Raw genomic sequence first — 22,626 nt, 5'->3', positions numbered from 1 at the left:
GTTTCTTGGGGAGCATTGCTCCGTGGTGTGAGACAGCAGATCTCTTCCTGGAGGCCGAGTCCAGAACGATCCTCATTCTGTTGGGCATCTGATCTGGGAATTCATTAAACAACTATGTGACTGAGGAGATCAGACGAGGCCTTGACCAGTCAGGATAGAGAATCAATCCCTCCCTCCCTCCCTCACTCTCTCTCTCTCTATCTCTCTCTCTCTCTCCCCTCCCCTCCCTCCCTCTCCCTCCCTCTCCCCCTCCCTCCATCCATCCCCCTCCCTCCCTCCCTCCCCTCCATCCCCCCTCCCTCCATCCCCCTCCCTCCCTCCACCCCTCCCTCCATCTCTCCCTCCATCCCCCCTCCCTCCCTCCACCCCCTCCCTCCATCTCTCCCTCCATCCCCCTCCCTCTCTCTCTCTCTCCCTCCACCCCTCCCTCTCTCTCTCTCCCTCCATCCCCCCTCCCTCTCTCTCTCTCCCTCCATCCCCCCCTCCCTCACTCTCTCCATCCCCCCTCCCTCACTCTCTCCATCCCCCCTCCCCCTCTCTCTCCCTCCACCCCCCTTCCCCCCTCCCTCTCTCTCTCTCTCTCCATCCCCCTCCCTCATTCTTCTCTCCCTCCATCCCCCCTCCATCCCCCACTCTCTCTCCCTCCATCCCCCTCCCTCACTCTCTCTCTCTCCCTCCACCCCCCTCCATCTCTCCCTCCATCCCCCTCCACATCTCCCTCCCTCCCTCCCTCCATCCCTCATAACACTACAATCCCACCTTCCCTCTGAATCCACATCTAGACAGGTTGTGTTGAGGTACCTCTCCCTCTAATATAACACACATCTAGACAGGTTGTGTTGAGGTACCCCTCCCTCCCTCTAATATAACACACATCTAGACAGGTTGTGTTGAGGTACCTCTCCCTCCCTCTAATATAACACACATCTAGACAGGTTGTGTTGAGGTACCTCTCCCTCTAATATAACACACATCTAGACAGGTTGTGTTGAGGTACCTCTCCCTCCCTCTAATATAACACACATCTAGACAGGTTGTGTTGAGGTACCTCTCCCTCCCTCTAATATAACACACATCTAGACAGGTTGTGTTGAGGTACCTCTCCCTCCCTCTAATATAACACACATCTAGACAGGTTGTGTTGAGGTACCTCTCCCTCCCTCCCTCTAATATAACACACATCTAGACAGGTTGTGTTGAGGTACCTCTCCCTCCCTCCCTCTAATATAACACACATCTAGACAGGTTGTGTTGAGGTACCTCTCCCTCCCTCCCTCTAATATAACACACATCTAGACAGGTTGTGTTGAGGTACCTCTCCCTCTAATATAACACACATCTAGACAGGTTGTGTTGAGGTACCTCTGTCTCTGTGAGGCAGGTCCTCCGCCATAGTCAGTCCTATGAGGTTGGGTCTTTGGGCGTTGACTCTGTGGCGATACACTGGTCTGGAGGTGTTGGTGAGGCTGGGATCCTCAGGGTTATACATGTCAGAGTCATACTGGCCTGGGAGAGAGAGACCACAACACAGACTGAATGAAGAGACCACAACAGAGACCACAACACAGACTGAATGTAGAGACCACAACACAGACTGAATGTAGAGACCACAACACAGACTGAATGTAGAGACCACAACACAGACTGAATGTAGAGACCACAACACAGACTGAATGTAGAGACCACAACACAGACTGAATGTAGAGACCACAACACAGACTGAATGAAGACACCACAACACAGACTGAATGAAGACAATAACAACACAGACTGAATGAAGACGATAACAACACAGACTGAATGTAGAGACCACAACACAGACTGAATGAAGTGACCACAACACAGACTGAATGAAGACAATAACAACACAGACTGAATGAAGACAATCACAACACAGACTGAATGTAGAGACCACAACACAGACTGAATGAAGACAATAACAACACAGACTGAATGAAGAGACCACAACACAGACTGAATGTAGAGACCACAACACAGACTGAATGAAGAGACCACAACACAGACTGAATGAAGAGACCACAACACAGACTGAATGAAGACAATAACAACAGAAACTGAATGAAGAGACCACAACACAGACTGAATGAAGACAATAACAACACAGACTGATTGAAGAGACCACAACACAGACTGAATGAAGAAACCACAACAGAGACCACAACACAGACTGAATGAAGACAATAACAACACAGACTGAATGAAGACAATAACAACACAGACTGAATGAAGACAATAACAACACAGACTGAATGTAGAGACCACAACACAGACTGAATGAAGACAATAACAACAGAAACTGAATGAAGAGACAATAACAACAGAAACTGAATGAAGAGACCACAACACAGACTGAATGTAGAGACCACAACAGAGACTGAATGAAGAGACCACAACAGAGACTGAATGTAGAGACCACAACACAGACTGAATGTAGAGACCACAACACAGACTGAATGAAGAGACCACAACAGAGACTGAATGAAGAGACCACAACAGAGACTGAATGTAGAGACCACAACACAGACTTAATGAAGACAATAACAACACAGACTGAATGTAGAGACCACAACACAGACTGAATGAAGAGACCACAACACAGACTGAATGTGGAGACCATAACACAGACTGAATGTAGAGACCACAACACAGACTGAATGAAGAGACCACAACACAGACTGAATGTGGAGACCATAACACAGACTGAATGTAGAGACCACAACACAGACTGAATGAAGACAATAACAACACAGACTTAATGTAGAGACCACAACACAGACTGAATGAAGAGACCACAACACAGACTGAATGTAGACCACAACACAGACTGAATGTAGAGACCACAACACAGACTGAATGTAGAGACCACAACACAGACTGAATGAAGAGACCACAACACAGACTGAATGAAGACAATCACAACACAGACTTAATGTAGAGACCACAACACAGACTGAATGAAGAGACCACAACACAGACTGAATGAAGAGACCACAACACAGACTGAATGAAGAGACCACAACACAGACTGAATGTAGAGACCACAACACAGACTGAATGAAGACAATAACAACACAGACTGAATGAAGAGACCACAACACAGACTGAATGAAGAGACCACAACACAGACTGAATGTAGAGACCACAACACAGACTGAATGAAGTGACCACAACACAGACTGAATGAAGACAATAACAACACAGACTGAATGAAGACAATAACAACACAGACTGAATGTAGAGACCACAACACAGACTGAATGAAGACAATAACAACACAGACTGAATGAAGACAATAACAACACAGACTGAATGAAGAGACCACAACAGAGACCACAACACAGACTGAATGTAGAGACCACAACACAGACTGAATGTAGAGACCACAACACAGACTGAATGTAGAGACCACAACACAGACTGAATGAAGTGACCACAACACAGACTGAATGTAGAGACCACAACACAGACTGAATGAAGTGACCACAACACAGACTGAATGAAGACAATAACAACACAGACTGAATGAAGAGACCACAACACAGACTGAATGAAGTGACCACAACACAGACTGAATGAAGACAATAACAACACAGACTGAATGAAGAGACCACAACACAGACTGAATGTAGAGACCACAACACAGACTGAATGTAGAGACCACAACACAGACTGAATGAAGACAATAACAACACAGACTGAATGAAGAGACCACAACACAGACTGAATGTAGAGACCACAACACAGACTGAATGTAGAGACCACAACACAGACTGAATGTAGAGACCACAACACAGACTGAATGAAGACAATAACAACACAGACTGAATGAAGACAATAACAACAGACTGAATGTAGAGACCACAACACAGACTGAATGAAGACAATAACAACACAGACTGAATGAAGAGACCACAACACAGACTGAATGTAGAGACCACAACACAGACTGAATGTAGAGACCACAACACAGACTGAATGTAGAGACCACAACACAGACTGAATGAAGACAATAACAACACAGACTGAATGTAGAGACCACAACACAGACTGAATGAAGATACCACAACACAGACTTAATGAAGAGACCACAACACAGACTTAATGAAGAGACCACAACACAGACTGAATGAAGACAATAACAACACAGACTGAATGTAGAGACCACAACACAGACTGAATGTAGAGACCACAACACAGACTTAATGAAGAGACCACAACACAGACTGAATGAAGAGACCACAACACAGACAAAACATGTCTCCTTCCCCTCTGAAAGACACAGGTTGGAGCAGTAGATAATTGAAGGACACATTGTACAGCTGTTAAGAGGACTAAATGCTTTGCTCAAGGGCACAACGGCAGGAGAACACACAGCTCACACACACACACAGCTCACACACACACACACAGCTCACACACACACAGCTCACACACACACAGCTCACACACACAGCTCACACACCTCACATACACACACACACACACACACCTCACATACACACACACACCTCACACACACACAGCTCACACACACACACAGCTCACACACACACACAGCTCACAGCTCACACACAGCTCACACACAGCTCACAGCTCACACATACACACAGCTCACACACACACCTCACATACACACACACACACCTCACATACACACACACACACCTCACATACACACACACACCTCACACACACACACACCTCACATACACACCTCACACACACACAGCTCACACACACACAGCTCACACACACACACAGCTCACACACACACACAGCTCACACACAGCTCACAGCTCACACACACAGCTCACACACACAGCTCACACACACACAGCTCACACACACACACAGCTCACACACACACACAGCTCACACACACACATCCCTACCTGGTGGGAAGAGAGGAGCCGGGGGCTGGGGGATGGAGGGTCGTGTCCCCGTGGTTACAATAGTGGGAACAGAGTTGGCGATGGAGTTAGGAGGGGCATCCATCCCTGATGCCTGGTGAGGGGGACCTGGGGGGGGGCACAGATTTAAATAAAACACTAGAATGGTCCCTGACCAAGATGGCCGCCTTTAACACAACATTCTAGAACGATGCAAGTCTGACATCTCTGTGGAGATCTCTATAAGGTAAGGCGAACACCCGATTGGCTATGGTCGAAAGAAGCTCACCCTATAGGGAAGAGGGTTCCATTTGGAATGACAACACGGACTCGCTATGACAGACGGATCTGCTGAAATCCTACCTGGCAGCAGGCTGGGCGGCGGGCCGGGCGGGAGGCCGGGCGGCAGGCCGCCTGTCAGGGGCACTGGGGGGCGGAGGTTGACGGGAGGTGGGGTCATGAGAGGGGGAGGTCCTGGTGGGGGCGGTAGGCCGGGAGGGGGCTGGGCGACCCCCGGGATAGGGGGAGGGGCTTGGAACATGTTAGGCAGATTAACGTCCTCCACCACCACTGGATCGATACCGTGGTCGAACGGGCAAATGTCCCCGCGCATACAGAAGCCTTTCTCTGGAAGACAACACAATATGGTTTAGTAACACAGCTAGAGGACAGTATATAGTAACACAGCTAGAGGGCAGTATATAGTAACACAGCTAGAGGACAGTTAGATACAGAAGCCTTTCTCTGGAAGACAACACAATACGGTTTAGTAACACAGCTAGAGGACAGTATATAGTAACACAGCTAGAGGACAGTAGATAGTAACACAGCTAGAGGACATTATATAGTAACACAGCTAGAGGACAGTATATAGTAACACAGCTAGAGGACATTATATAGTAACACAGCTAGAGGACAGTATATAGTAACACAGCTAGAGGACAGTAGATAGTAACACAGCTAGAGGACAGTATATAGTAACACAGCTAGAGGACAGTATATAGTAACACAGCTAGAGGACAGTATATAGTAACACAGCTAGAGGACAGTAGATAGTAACACAGCTAGAGGACAGTATATAGTAACACAGCTAGAGGACAGTATATAGTAACACAGCTAGAGGACATTATATAGTAACACAGCTAGAGGACTAGATAGTAACACAGCTAGAGGACAGTATATAGTAACACAGCTAGAGGACAGCATATAGTAACACAGCTAGAGGACAGTATATAGTAACACAGCTAGAGGACAGTAGATAGTAACACAGCTAGAGGACATTATATAGTAACACAGCTAGAGGACAGTATATAGTAACACAGCTAGAGGACAGTATATAGTAACACAGCTAGAGGACAGTAGATAGTAACACAGCTAGAGGACAGTAGATAGACAGCTAGAGGACAGTATATAGTAACACAGCTAGAGGACAGTATATAGTAACACAGCTAGAGGACAGTATATAGTAACACAGCTAGAGGACAGTATATAGTAACACAGCTAGAGGACAGTATATAGTAACACAGCTAGAGGACAGTATATAGTAACACAGCTAGAGGACAGTATATAGTAACACAGCTAGAGGACAGTAGATAGTAACACAGCTAGAGGACAGTATATAGTAACACAGCTAGAGGACAGTAGATAGTAACACAGCTAGAGGACAGTAGATAGTAACACAGCTAGAGGACAGTATATAGTAACACAGCTAGAGGACAGTATATAGTAACACAGCTAGAGGACAGTATATAGTAACACAGCTAGAGGACAGTATATAGTAACACAGCTAGAGGACAGTATATAGTAACACAGCTAGAGGACAGTATATAGTAACACAGCTAGAGGACAGTATATAGTAACACAGCTAGAGGACAGTATATAGTAACACAGCTAGAGGACAGTATATAGTAACACAGCTAGAGGACAGTATATAGTAACACAGCTAGAGGACAGTATATAGTAACACAGCTAGAGGACAGTTCGAAACAAAAGGCCTTTTCCAGAAACAACAGACAGAAAGAAAACAAAATCACTCCAAACATTCTCCTTCTCGGTCATACGTCATCCCGGGCCACTAGAAGACAGTCTCGGTGTTAAAATAAACAAAAAAAAAAAAACATCTCAGGCACGTCAACTTCCTTCCTGCTTACCGTCGTAGTCACGGCAACGTTTCCTCTGTGGCGGAAGGGGCCGGTCCAGTGACTGATCCGGGTGGAAGTCCGACCAGCTGTCCGTCACCGAGGCGATGTTGTTGCTGTGGTTACCTTGAGGGGCGATCACCGTGATGGTGCTGCTGAGGGTGGGCACGGGGAACGTGGCGGTTGCCGTGGGGATCGGCAGTAGGCCTTCACCAGCTCCAACCTGCGTCCCCCGGTCTCCTCCATCGGGCTCGTACTTTGACCTCCCAGCATCCCGCTCTGTGATCAGAAGGATAAGCGACAGGAAGCAGGAAACAGTCATGATATCCTAGAGCAGGCGTAGAGCCGGTGGATGTGCATGCTTTTGTTCCAACCCAACACTAGTCTTAACAGCCAGACATACTGACATTCAAAATGAATCAACCAATCATAGTCTTCCGTCTAAACCAGGAACATACACCTGCACACAACCAGAGTTGTTCTGGTCGGTCTCCCCTCTCACCTCTGCTCTTGGAGTGGCTCCTGCTGTGACTCCTGCTACTGCGGTCTCGGTCTCTCTCCCGGTCCCTGGCCCGGTCCTTGCTCCTGCTCCTACTGCGGCTGTAGCTACGGCCCCTCCTCCGGTTGTAGCGGTCCCGGTACGAGTCCCGTCTCGGGGGGATGCGGTCGTAATCGTTCCGTTTCCTGGTACGGTCGTCCCTTTTACGGTCATCCCCTCGTCTGACAAAAGACAGAGAAGGAACGGAAGACAGAGGAGGAAGAGAGAGGGGGGAAAGAGGGGGAGAGAGAGAGAGAGAGAGAAAGAGAGAGGAGGAAGAGCGAGAGAGGAGGAAGAGCGAGAGAGAGAGGAGGGGGAAAGAGTGGGAAGAGAGGAGGGGGAAAGAGGGGGAAGAGGGGGAAAGAGGGGAAGAGAGAGAGAGAGAGAGAGAGGAGAGAGAGAGAGAGAGAGAGAGAGAGAGAGAGAGAGAGAGAGAGAGAGAGAGAGAGAGAGAGAGAGAGAGAGAGAGAGAGAGAGAGAGAGAGAGAGAGAGAGAGAGAGAGAGAGAGAGAGGAGAGAGAGAGAGAGGAAGAGAGAGAGAGCGGAGGGAGAGAGGGGGGGAGAGAAAGGGAGGGAGAGGGAGGTTGGGGGAGAGAAGGGCAGAATAAAGTAATTTAGGAAACATCTCATTGAACAGAGACAGGAGCATTTAAGGGTCAGTCTCAAATAGCACCTTATACACTATATAGTGCACTACTATTGACCAGGTCCAGTAGAGTAATAGGGAACTATGTCCCTCACCTGTTGTCAATGGGGGGCTGTAGTTCACACTGTCTCTACTGTAGTTCACACTGACCTGCTGTCTCTACTGTAGTTCACACTGACCTGCTGTCTCTGCTGTAGTTCACACTGACCTGCTGTAGTTCACACTGACCTGCTGTCTCTACTGTAGTTCACACTGACCTGCTGTCTCTACTGTAGTTCACACTGACCTGCTGTCTCTACTGTAGTTCACACTGACCTGCTGTCTCTGCTGTAGTTCACACTGACCTGCTGTAGTTCACACTGACCTGCTGTCTCTACTGTAGTTCACACTGACCTGCTGTCTCTGCTGTAGTTCACACTGACCTGCTGTCTCTACTGTAGTTCACACTGACCTGCTGTCTCTACTGTAGTTCACACCGACCTGCTGTCTCTACTGTAGTTCACACCGACCTGCTGTCTCTACTGTAGTTCACACTGACCTGCTGTCTCTACTGTAGTTCACACTGACCTGCTGTCTCTACTGTAGTTCACACTGACCTGCTGTCTCTACTGTAGTTCACACTGACCTGCTGTCTCTACTGTAGTTCACACTGACCTGCTGTCTCTACTGTAGTTCACACTGACCTGCTGTAGTTCACACTGACCTGCTGTCTCTACTGTAGTTCACACTGACCTGCTGTCTACTGTAGTTCACACTGACCTGCTGTCTCTACTGTAGTTCACACTGACCTGCTGTCTCTACTGTAGTTCACACTGACCTGCTGTCTCTACTGTAGTTCACACTGACCTGCTGTCTCTACTGTAGTTCACACTGACCTGCTGTCTCTACTGTAGTTCACACTGACCTGCTGTCTCTACTGTAGTTCACACTGACCTGCTGTCTACTGTAGTTCACACTGACCTGCTGTCTCTACTGTAGTTCACACTGACCTGCTGTAGTTCACACTGACCTGCTGTCTCTACTGTAGTTCACACTGACCTGCTGTCTCTACTGTAGTTCACACTGACCTGCTGTCTCTACTGTAGTTCACACTCCGACCACTGCCTTGTATCCTTGTCCCTCTCGCTCTCATCCAACACCTCCCACACTGCCCCTACTGGGATGGTATCGCGCCGTCCCAACCTTCGCTCTCTCTCCCCCGCTACTCTCTCCTCTTCCATCCTATCATCTCTTCCCTCCGCTCAAACCTTCTCCAACCTATCTCCTGATTCTGCCTCAACCCTCCTCTCCTCCCTCTCTGCATCCCTTGACTCTCTATGTCCCCTATCCTCCAGGCCGGCTCGGTCCTCCCCTCCCGCTCCGTGGCTCGATGACTCATTGCGAGCTCACAGAACAGGGCTCCGGGCAGCCGAGCGGAAATGGAGGAAAACTCGCCTCCCTGCGGACCTGGCATCCTTTCACTCCCTCCTCTCTACATTTTCCTCCTCTGTCTCTGCTGCTAAAGCCACTTTCTACCACGCTAAATTCCAAGCATCTGCCTCTAACCCTAGGAAGCTCTTTGCCACCTTCTCCTCCCTCCTGAATCCTCCGCCCCCCCTCCTCCCCTCTCTGCAGATGACTTCGTCAACCATTTTGAAAAGAAGGTCGACGACATCCGATCCTCGTTTGCTAAGTCAAACGACACCGCTGTTTCTGCTCACACTGCCCTACCCTGTGCTCTGACCTCTTTCTCCCCTCTCTCTCCAGATGAAATCTCGCGTCTTGTGACGGCCGGCCGCCCAACAACCTGCCCGCTTGACCCTATCCCCTCCTCTCTTCTCCAGACCATTTCCGGAGACCTTCTCCCTTACCTCACCTCGCTCATCAACTCATCCCTGACCGCTGGCTACGTCCCTTCCGTCTTCAAGAGAGCGAGAGTTGCACCCCTTCTGAAAAAACCTACACTCGATCCCTCCGATGTCAACAATTACAGACCAGTATCCCTTCTTTCTTTTCTCTCCAAAACTCTTGAACGTGCCGTCCTTGGCCAGCTCTCCCGCTATCTCTCTCAGAATGACCTTCTTGATCCAAATCAGTCAGGTTTCAAGACTAGTCATTCAACTGAGACTGCTCTCCTCTGTATCACGGAGGCGCTCCGCACTGCTAAAGCTAACTCTCTCTCCTCTGCTCTCATCCTTCTAGATCTATCGGCTGCCTTCGATACTGTGAACCATCAGATCCTCCTCTCCACCCTCTCCGAGTTGGGCATCTCCGGCGCGGCCCACGCTTGGATTGCGTCCTACCTGACAGGTCGCTCCTACCAGGTGGCGTGGCGAGAATCTGTCTCCTCACCACGCGCTCTCACCACTGGTGTCCCCCAGGGCTCTGTTCTTGGCCCTCTCCTATTCTCGCTATACACCAAGTCACTTGGCTCTGTCATAACCTCACATGGTCTCTCTTATCATTGCTATGCAGACGACACACAATTAATCTTCTCCTTTCCCCTTCTGATGACCAGGTGGCGAATCGCATCTCTGCATGTCTGGCAGACATATCAGTGTGGATGACGGATCACCACCTCAAGCTGAACCTCGGCAAGACGGAGCTGCTCTTCCTCCCGGGGAAGGACTGCCCGTTCCATGATCTCGCCATCACGGTTGACAACTCCATTGTGTCCTCCTCCCAGAGCGCCAAGAACCTTGGCGTGATCCTGGACAACACCCTGTCGTTCTCAACCAACATCAAGGCGGTGGCCCGTTCCTGTAGGTTCATGCTCTACAACATCCGCAGAGTACGACCCTGCCTCACACAGGAAGCGGCGCAGGTCCTAATCCAGGCACTTGTCATCTCCCATCTGGATTACTGCAACTCGCTGTTGGCTGGGCTCCCTGCCTGTGCCATTAAACCCCTTCAACTCATCCAGAATGCCGCAGCCCGTCTGGTGTTCAACCTTCCCAAGTTCTCTCACGTCACCCCGCTCCTCCGTTCTCTCCACTGGCTTCCAGTTGAAGCTCGCATCCGCTACAAGACCATGGTGCTTGCCTACGGAGCTGTGAGGGGAACGGCACCTCAGTACATCCAGGCTCTGATCAGGCCCTACACCCAAACAAGGGCACTGCGTTCATCCACCTCTGGCCTGCTCGCCTCCCTACCACTGAGGAAGTACAGCTCCCGCTCAGCCCAGTCAAAACTGTTCGCTGCCCTGGCCCCCAATGGTGGAACAAACTCCCTCACGACGCCAGGACAGCGGAGTCAATCACCACCTTCCGGAGACACCTGAAACCCCACCTCTTTAAGGAATACCTAGGATAGGATAAGTAATCCCTCTCACCCCCCCCTTTAAGATTTAGATGCACTATTGTTAAGTGACTGTTCCACTGGATGTCATAAGGTGAATGCACCAATTTGTAAGTCGCTCTGGATAAGAGCGTCTGCTAAATGACTTAAATGTAAATGTAAATGTAATAGTTCACACTGACCTGCTGTCTACTGTAGTTCACACTGACCTGCTGTCTCTACTGTAGTTCACACTGACCTGCTGTCTCTACTGTAGTTCACACTGACCTGCTGTCTCTACTGTAGTTCACACTGACCTGCTGTCTCTACTGTAGTTCACACTGACCTGCTGTCTCTACTGTAGTTCACACTGACCTGCTGTCTCTACTGTAGTTCACACTGACCTGCTGTCTCTACTGTAGTTCACACTGACCTGCTGTCTCTACTGTAGTTCACACTGACCTGCTGTCTCTACTGTAGTTCACACTGACCTGCTGTCTCTACTGTAGTTCACACTGACCTGCTGTCTCTACTGTAGTTCACACTGACCTGCTGTCTCTACTGTAGTTCACACTGACCTGCTGTCTCTACTATAGTTCACACTGACCTGCTGTCTCTACTATAGTTCACACTGACCTGCTGTCTCTACTGTAGTTCACACTGACCTGCTGTCTCTACTGTAGTTCACACTGACCTGCTGTAGTTCACACTGACCTGCTGTCTCTGCTGTAGTTCACACTGACCTGCTGTCTCTACTGTAGTTCACACTGACCTGCTGTCTCTACTGTAGTTCACACTGACCTGCTGTAGTTCACACTGACCTGCTGTAGTTCACACTGACCTGCTGTAGTTCACACTGACCTGCTGTAGTTCACACTGACCTGCTGTAGTTCACACTGACCTGCTGTCTCTGCTGTAGTTCACACTGACCTGCTGTCTCTACTGTAGTTCACACTGACCTGCTGTCTCTACTGTAGTTCACACTGACCTGCTGTCTCTACTGTAGTTCACACTGACCTGCTGTCTCTACTGTAGTTCACACTGACCTGCTGTCTCTACTGTAGTTCACACTGACCTGCTGTAGTTCACACTGACCTGCTGTCTCTACTGTAGTTCACACTGACCTGCTGTCTCTACTGTAGTTCACACTGACCTGCTGTAGTTCATACTGACCTGCTGTCTCTACTGTAGTTCACACTGACCTGCTGTAGTTCACACTGACCTGCTGTCTCTACTGTAGTTCACACTGACCTGCTGTCTCTACTGTAGTTCACACTGACCTGCTGTAGTTCACACTGACCTGCTGTCTCTACTGTAGTTCACACTGACCTGCTGTCTACTGTAGTTCACACTGACCTGCTGTCTCTACTGTAGTTCACACTGACCTGCTGTCTCTACTGTAGTTCACACTGACCTGCTGTCTCTACTGTAGTTCACACTGACCTGCTGTAGTTCACACTGACCTGCTGTAGTTCACACTGACCTGCTGTAGTTCACACTGACCTGCTGTCTCTACTGTAGTTCACACTGACCTGCTGTCTCTACTGTAGTTCACACTGACCTGCTGTCTCTACTGTAGTTCACACTGACCTGCTGTCTCTACTGTAGTTCACACTGACCTGCTGTAGTTCACACTGACCTGCTGTCTCTACTGTAGTTCACACTGACCTGCTGTCTCTACTGTAGTTCACACTGACCTGCTGTCTCTACTGTAGTTCACACTGACCTGCTGTCTCTACTGTAGTTCACACTGACCTGCTGTCTCTACTGTAGCGGGAGCTGGACGGGGGGCTGTAGTTCACTCTCCTGGAGAACTTCTTGTCCCGGTCCTCCTCACGACTTGGCTGGAAAACACAAGTTTGAACTAAGATCCTGAAATTAGCACTAGATGAACTACATTGATCTCATCCTGTTTACAAATAACCCCACTTCCTGATTACAAAGAATACTATTGGACAATAGATCTCTACTGTCAGACTGTGGTGTGTAACCTTCCATGCCAATTATGTGGAGGCACTAAACTCTACCACAGCGGCTGTTTCCTGTAGCATCACTGTTAAAGTAAACATTCCCTTTAAGTGTTGGTGCCTTTTCAACATGACTCAACCAGTCACCTCATCTTTCCTCGGGTCGTCTTTGTCCGTCCTGGTCAGGTGTCCCTCCGCTTTGCCCGCGGCACCTGGCTGATGGTCCTGCTGAGGTAGGTAGCTTTTGGAGTTGACTGCTTCAAAGAGTCTATCGACAAAGGTCTGCGTCTCTGGGAGAAGACGGGAATAGGGAACGAGGGGAGATGAGGGGAGGAGGACAAGGGCATGAATAGTGGGGTTGATGAGGGGAGGAGGACAAGGGCATGAATAGTGGGGTTGATGAGGGGAGGAGGACAAGGGCATGAATAGTGGGGTCGACACCGACACATTGCACATTAGGTAACTAATGAGTATCAGTCACTGTGTATAGTTCCAAATGGAACACTATTACCAATTTAGTGCACTACTTTCGACCAGGGCCCTATAGAACCCTATTCACTATTATAGTACACTACTTTAGACCAGGGCCCTATAGAACCCTATTCCCTATATATAGTGCACTACTTTAGACCAGAGCCCTATAGAACCCTATATAGTGCACTACTTTAGACCAGAGCCCTATAGAACCCTATATAGTGCACTACTTTAGACCAGGGCCCTATAGAACCCTATTCCCTATATAGTACACTACTTTAGACCAGAGCCCTCTAGAACCCCATTCCCTATATAGTACACTACTTTAGACCAGGGCCCTATAGAACCCTATTCCCTATTATAGTACACTACTTTAGACCAGGGCCCTATAGAACCCTATTCCCTATTATAGTACACTACTTTAGACCAGAGCCCTATAGAACCCTATTCCCTATATAGTGCACTACTTTAGACCAGGGCCCTATAGAACCCTATTCCCTATTATAGTACACTACTTTAGACCAGAGCCCTATAGAACCCTATTCCCTATATAGTACACTACTTTAGACCAGGGCCCTATAGAACCCTATTCCCTATATATAGTGCACTACTTTAGACCAGAGCCCTATAGAACCCTATATAGTGCACTACTTTAGACCAGAGCCCTATAGAACCCTATATAGTGCACTACTTTAGACCAGGGCCCTATAGAACCCTATTCCCTATATAGTACACTACTTTAGACCAGAGCCCTCTAGAACCCCATTCCCTATATATAGTACACTACTTTAGACCAGGGCCCTATAGAACCCTATTCCCTATATATAGTACACTACTTTAGACCAGGGCCCTATAGAACCCTATTCCCTATTATAGTACACTACTTTAGACCAGGGCCCTATAGAACCCTATTCCCTATTATAGTACACTACTTTAGACCAGGGCCCTATAGAACCCTATTCCCTATATATAGTGCACTACTTTAGACCAGAGCCCTATAGAACCCTATATAGTGCACTACTTTAGACCAGAGCCCTATAGAACCCTATATAGTGCACTACTTTAGACCAGGGCCCTATAGAACCCTATTCCCTATATATAGTACACTACTTTAGACCAGAGCCCTATAGAACCCTATTCCCTATTATATAGTGCACTACTTTAGACCAGAGCCCTATAGAACCCTATTCCCTATATATAGTACACTACTTTAGACCAGAGCCCTATAGAACCCTATTCCCTATATAGTTCACTACATTAGACCAGAGCCCTATAGAACCCTATTCCCTATTATATAGTGCACTACTCTAGACCAGAGCCCTATAGAACCCTATTCCCTATTATATAGTGCACTACTTTAGACCAGAGCCCTATAGAACCCTATTCCCTATTATATAGTGCACTACTTTAGACCAGAGCCCTATAGAACCCTATTCCCTATTATATAGTGCACTACATTAGACCAGAGCCCTATAGAACCCTATTCCCTATATAGTACACTACTTTAGACCAGGGCCCTATAGAACCCTATTCCCTATATAGTGCACTACTTTTAACCAAAGTAACACACTATAAAAAGAGAATAGGATTCAGTCACAGTCAGTCAAAAAGTACCTCTGATTTTCTTCGACTTTCGAGGCAGATGACGGACAAAACGTCACCACCACCACCACCACTTGTTGTCACAACTATAAACAGGCGTTGGTGTTGTAATAAGTATCGTTACCTTTCTGTAGAAATACGTCCAACTGGTCGACACACAGGGCTTTGAGTTCCGTCTGGCTCTTGTCTTTCTTCACCAAGGCAACGACGTATTTAGCGAGGGCGGATGGATCTGCATCACAACTGGAACAGGGGGGAAAGTGTCAACACAAACAACAACAAATTACCTAGAAAATATATATATATATATCCTTACCATACCAAGAAGACCAAACAACAACAACAACAACAAATTAGCTAGAATATATATATATATATCCTTACCATACCAAGAAGACCAAACAACAACAACAACAACAACAAATTAGCTAGAATATATATATATATATCCTTACCATACCAAGAAGACCAAACAACAACAACAACAAATTAGCTAGAATATATATCTATATATATATCCTTACCATACCAAGACCAAACAACAACAACAAATTATCTAGAATATATATCTATATATATATCCTTACCATACCAAGACCAAACAACAACAACAACAACAAATTAGCTAGAATATATATATATATATCCTTACCATACCAAGAAGACCAAACAACAACAACAACAAATTAGCTAGAATATATATCTATATATATATCCTTACCATACCAAGACCAAACAACAACAACAAATTATCTAGAATATATATCTATATATATATCCTTACCATACCAAGACCAAACAACAACAACAAATTAGCTAGAATATATATATACATATCCTTACCATAACAAGAAGACCAAACAACAACAACAACAACAAATTAGCTAGAATATATATATATATATCCTTACCATACCAAGAAGACCAATCGATTACAAGATAACAGACAATTTCTCAACTATAAAAAAAAAACTTGCCTATTTTGTTTTGAAATAACTTGCCACATGATATAAACATTAAAACTAGCTGGTCAAGTTAGCATCCAAATGATTACTAGCCTGGTCTTCAGTCATGTTGTTGCATCTTGATGCTGGCAAGCTAATGTTGCTAAACGTTAGCTACTTACATTGGTTCGAGGGTTTTAAAAAGCCACGTTTTCAATGAATCTAGGTTTTCAATAATCATCTTTTCAGACACCGGTTAACTTCTCTTCCACTCGGTAGCCAGGGTTAATAATCACTCGGTAATGTTTCTTAATGACAAAATACTGTTGTGTCCAAAGACAAGAAGTGATCAAGCTAACATTAGCTGTTTTAGTTACCGCCTCCTCTCTCTCTTATTAAACCTGCATGGCTTTTCAACACTGAAAAAGACCAAAAGATAACTAGATTGTCTTGGGTGTTTGTTTTTTTGCTTTTTAAATTCTTGCAAATACAAAGAGGAGGGAGGAGAGACAATTTGTTCACTGTAAACTATTCCCTCAACTAGTGTGAATGTTCAGGCAGTGCAGGCCTTCCCTCATTGCAAATAAATGGAGAATATTTACTTCCGGGGAACTCTCGCTGGCAGTTATCGCGAGAATTGATATGTCACGTTGGAACTTGGCGTATTTGCTATTTATTTGGATTCCCAAATAGCCGCTGCAAAATAATGAACTATTCCTCCTGGGGTCCACACGAAACATGACATAATATATAGTACATAACATTATTAGTCAAGGACTGAAATACAGACATTTAAAATGTCACACACAGCCTCCATATCAGTACATACACACAATATCTAGGTCTTATACAGTGCACATTACAATACAAGATATACAAAATGGCGGTGTCTCTTCACAGTCACCTTTGTGCAGTAAGGTGTTATTTTATAACTGGTTGTAATTGCTTGTTGAATTACTTGGAGTGGCAGAGAGTTCCATGTAGTCATGTTACCTGGGCTACCAGAGAGTTCCATGTAGTCATGTTACCTGGGCTACCAGAGAGTTCCATGTAGTCATGTTACCTGGGCTACCAGAGAGTTCCATGTAGTCATGTTACCTGGGCTACCAGAGAGTTCCATGTAGTCATGTTACCTGGGCTACCAGAGAGTTCCATGTAGTCATGTTACCTGGGCTACCAGAGAGTTCCATGTAGTCATGTTACCTGGGCTACCGGAGAGTTCCATGTAGTCATGTTACCTGGGCTACCAGAGAGTTCCATGTAGTCATGTTACCTGGGCTACCGGAGAGTTCCATGTAGTCATGTTACCTGGGCTACCAGAGAGTTCCATGTAGTCATGTTACCTGGGCTACCAGAGAGTTCCATGTAGTCATGTTACCTGGGCTACCAGAGAGTTCCATGTAGTCATGTTACCTGGGCTACCAGAGAGTTCCATGTAGTCATGTTACCTGGGCTACCAGAGAGTTCCATGTAGTCATGTTACCTGGGCTACCAGAGAGTTCCATGTAGTCATGTTACCTGGGTTACCAGAGTTCCATGTAGTCATGTTACCTGGGTTACCAGAGAGTTCCATGTAGTCATGTTACCTGGGTTACCAGAGAGTTCCATGTAGTCATGTTACCTGGGCTACCAGAGAGTTCCATGTAGTCATGTTACCTGGGTTACCAGAGAGTTCCATGTAGTCATGTTACCTGGTCTACCAGAGAGTTCCATGTAGTCATGTTACCTGGGTTACCAGAGAGTTCCATGTAGTCATGTTACCTGGGCTACCAGAGAGTTCCATGTAGTCATGTTACCTGGGCTACCAGAGAGTTCCATGTAGTCATGTTACCTGGGCTACCAGAGAGTTCCATGTAGTCATGTTACCTGGGCTACCAGAGAGTTCCATGTAGTCATGTTACCTGGGCTACCAGAGAGTTCCATGTAGTCATGTTACCTGGGCTACCAGAGAGTTCCATGTAGTCATGTTACCTGGGCTACCAGAGAGTTCCATGTAGTCATGTTACCTGGGTTACCAGAGAGTTCCATGTAGTCATGTTACCTGGGCTACCAGAGAGTTCCATGTAGTCATGTTACCTGGGTTACCAGAGAGTTCCATGTAGTCATGTTACCTGGTCTACCAGAGAGTTCCATGTAGTCATGTTACCTGGGTTACCAGAGAGTTCCATGTAGTCATGTTACCTGGGCTACCAGAGAGTTCCATGTAGTCATGTTACCTGGGCTACCAGAGAGTTCCATGTAGTCATGTTACCTGGGCTACCAGAGAGTTCCATGTCGTCATGTTACCTGGGCTACCAGAGAGTTCCATGTAGTCATGTTACCTGGGCTACCAGAGAGTTCCATGTCGTCATGTTACCTGGGCTACCAGAGAGTTCCATGTAGTCATGTTACCTGGGCTACCAGAGAGTTCCATGTAGTCATGTTACCTGGGTTACCAGAGAGTTCCATGTAGTCATGTTACCTGGGTTACCAGAGAGTTCCATGTAGTCATGTTACCTGGGTTACCAGAGAGTTCCATGTAGTCATGTTACCTGGTCTACCAGAGAGTTCCATGTAGTCATGTTACCTGGGCTACCAGAGAGTTCCATGTAGTCATGTTACCTGGTCTACCAGAGAGTTCCATGTAGTCATGGCTCTATTTAATACTGTGTGTTTCCCAGCCTCTGTTCTGGACCTGGGGACTGGGAAGAGAACCTCTGGTTGTTTCTCTTGTGTTGTGCCGATGAGTGATCTGAACAAAGACCAACTGCTTGAACAGACAGTTCGGTACCGTCAACACATCAACACCTTCACACAAAGACCAATAGTGATGCAGTCAATCTCTCCACAACTTTTTTAGCCAGGAGAGACTGACATGCCTGTTACTGACACTTGCCTTCCATGTACATCTAAGTGTGACATGTGTTGCTTTGTTCCGGACCAACTGCAATTAACCTAGGTCCAGGTGTGACAAAACTAGGGCCTGTAGGACCAGTCTGGTGGAATGAGATGTCAAGAAGACAGAGCAACGGCCTAACATGGACAAACCTCTTCCCATTTTACCAACCATTGAATCTGTGTGTTTTGGCCATGACAGCTTGGTATCTACAGTAACACCCAGCAATTTCGTCACCTCAACTTGCTCAATAGCCACATTATTCAATAATAGACCTAAATGAGTAAATGAGGGATTTTTTCCAAAAATTATGCTTATACTTTAAAAAAAAAATATATATATATATATATATATATATATATATCTGGCAGCAGCCTATTGCTAGTTACCCGTTCTAAAACTGACTGGAGCTCTATGTTAAGGTTGTCAGTTATTGATTTGAGTCGTCAGCGATATACCTCAATGAACAAGCCATCTACCTCAATGAACAAGCCATCTACCTCAATGAACAAGCCATCTACCTCAATGAACAAGCCATCTACCTCAATGAACAAGCCATCTACCTCAATGAACAAGCCATCTACCTCAATGAACAAGCCGTCTACCTCAATGAACAAGCCATATACCTCAATGAACAAGCCATATACCTCAATGAACAAGCCATCTACCTCAATGAACAAGCCATATACCTCAATGAACAAGCCATCTACCTCAATGAACAAGCCATATACCTCAATGAACAAGCCATCTACCTCAATGAACAAGCCATCTACCTCAATGAACAAGCCATCTGCCTCAATGAACAAGCCATATACCTCAATGAACAAGCCATCTACCTCAATGAACAAGCCATATACCTCAATGAACAAGCCATATACCTCAATGAACAAGCCATCTACCTCAATTTCCTCAATGAACAAGCCATCTGCCTCAATTTCCTCAATGAACAAGCCATCTGCCTCAATGAACAAGCCATCTGCCTCAATTTCCTCAATGAACAAGCCATCTGCCTCAATGAACAAGCCATCTGCCTCAATGAACAAGCCACCTGCCTCAATTTCCTCAATGAACAAGCCATCTGCCTCAATTTCCTCAATGAACAAGCCATCTGCCTCAATTTCCTCAATGAACAAGCCACCTGCCTCAATTTCCTCAATGAACAAGCCATCTGCCTCAATTTCCTCAATGAACAAGCCATCTGCCTCAATGAACAAGCCACCTACCTCAATGAACAAGCCATCTGCCTCAATGAATTTAATTTAAAGTACTCCAGAGCATTTTCCTATCATTGTTTATATAATTTATCTTTGTTTCCTAGTATAGTTTCTTCTTCTTTTTGTTCTTTTTAGTTTAGTTACAGTCAATGGAGAAATCACGTATGTTTGCCAGTCTGCTGTGTTGTCAGACTGATTTGCTATTCCCTTTGCCTCGTCCCTCTCAGCCAAACAGATTATTTATTTGGTTCCCCGAGGGGGGGTCGATTTGGTGTCAGATTACGATCAATACTCAAGGATTTTAATACTTTTTGTGGGGGTGGGGCCCTTTCTTTATATGAAGTAACAGAAGGGGGAAACCAGGTGATTACACGGCTACATGGACAGGAAACCCCGTGATCACATGGCTAAATGGACAGGAAACCCCGTGATTACACGGCTACATGGACAGGAAACCAGGTGATCACACAGCTACATGGACAGGAAACTAGGTGATCCCACGGCTACATGGGCAGGAAACCAGGTGATCACACGGCTACATGGACAGGAAACCAGGTGATCACATGGCTACATGGACAGGAAACCCAGTGATCACACGGCTACATGGGCAGGAAACCCCGTGATCACACGGCTACATGGACAGGAAACCAGGTGATCACACTGCTACATGGACAGGAAACCCCGTGATCACACGGCTACATGGACAGGAAACCCAGTGATCACACGGCTACATGGGCAGGAAACCAGGTGATCCCACGGCTACATGGACAGAAGAAACACCCAAAACAGTCCAGACTGAACAGATGCTAATCACTAATCACTTCAGATGCAGCGAGACAGAAGCATGCAGCCCACGTGAAGACTTCCCAGAATTCATGGCAAAATATGCCTTATTTACACCCCTGACACCTACGCCAAGTAAGAGCCCTCTTACCAAATACAGGGCAGCGTCGCATTGCTCTGCCGACCGCTGACATTCTCAAGGCTATCTTTAAGAAACTGGCCATCATTGAAAAGACAACAGAGACGACCACCATCTTTAAGAGACTGGCCATCATTGAAAAGACAACAGAGACGACCACCATCTTTAAGAGACTGGCCATCATTGAAAAGACAACAGAGACGACCACCATCTTTAAGAGACTGGCCATCATTGAAAAGACAACAGAGACGACCACCATCTTTAAGAGACTGGCCATCATTGAAAAGACAACAGAGACGACCACCATCTTTAAGAGACTGGCCATCATTGAAAAGACAACAGAGACGACCACCATCTTTAAGAGACTGGCCATCATTGATAAGACAGAGACGACCACCATCTTTAAGAGACTGGCCATCATTGAAAAGACAACAGAGACGACCACCATCTTTAAGAAACTGGCCATCATTGAAAAGACAACAGAGACGACCACCATCTTTAAGAAACTGGCCATCATTGAAAAGACAACAGAGACGACCACCATCTTTAAGAGACTGGCCATCATTGAAAAGACAAGAGAGACGACCACCATCTTTAAGAAACTGGCCATCATTGAAAAGACAACAGAGACGACCACCATCTTTAAGAGACTGGCCATCATTGATAAGACAGAGACGACCACCATCTTTAAGAAACTGGCCATCATTGATAAGACAGAGACGACCACCATCTTTAAGAGACTGGCCATCATTGAAAAGACAAGAGAGACGACCACCATCTTTAAGAGACTGGCCATCATTGAAAAGACAACAGAGACGACCACCATCTTTAACTGGCCATCATTGAAAAGACAAGAGAGACGACCACCATCTTTAACTGGCCATCATTGATAAGACAGAGACGACCACCAAATCAACGGAGTCTCTCTCAGCCAATGTGCAGCAGCTCCCTCAACCACGTGGTCCTACTCTTTGTAAAAGTCCAATCAAAATTATCAAAGGCACAAGGTGAGACCCAGATGCAGACACAGGAGGCAGATGGTTGGAGTCTTACAATGTTTATTCATCCAATAGGAGGAGGAGGAGGCAAGAGAACGGTCGTGGACAGACAAACAGGACAAAACCAGAGTCCAGGAGGTACA

General features: G+C 46.5%; 1 pseudogene; it reads right to left on the bottom strand.

Moving 5' to 3' along the window:
- The window catches only part of LOC124025104, a 36,670-nt pseudogene extending 19,601 nt beyond the window's left edge, over window positions 1-17,069 (bottom strand).
- Window positions 17,070-22,626: the final 5,557 nt, after the last annotated feature.

This window comes from Oncorhynchus gorbuscha, unplaced genomic scaffold (genome assembly GCF_021184085.1).
Source record: "Oncorhynchus gorbuscha isolate QuinsamMale2020 ecotype Even-year unplaced genomic scaffold, OgorEven_v1.0 Un_scaffold_2176, whole genome shotgun sequence".
Classification (NCBI taxonomy): Eukaryota; Metazoa; Chordata; class Actinopteri; order Salmoniformes; family Salmonidae; genus Oncorhynchus; species Oncorhynchus gorbuscha.
This window is presented reverse-complemented; position numbering and strand designations above follow the sequence as displayed.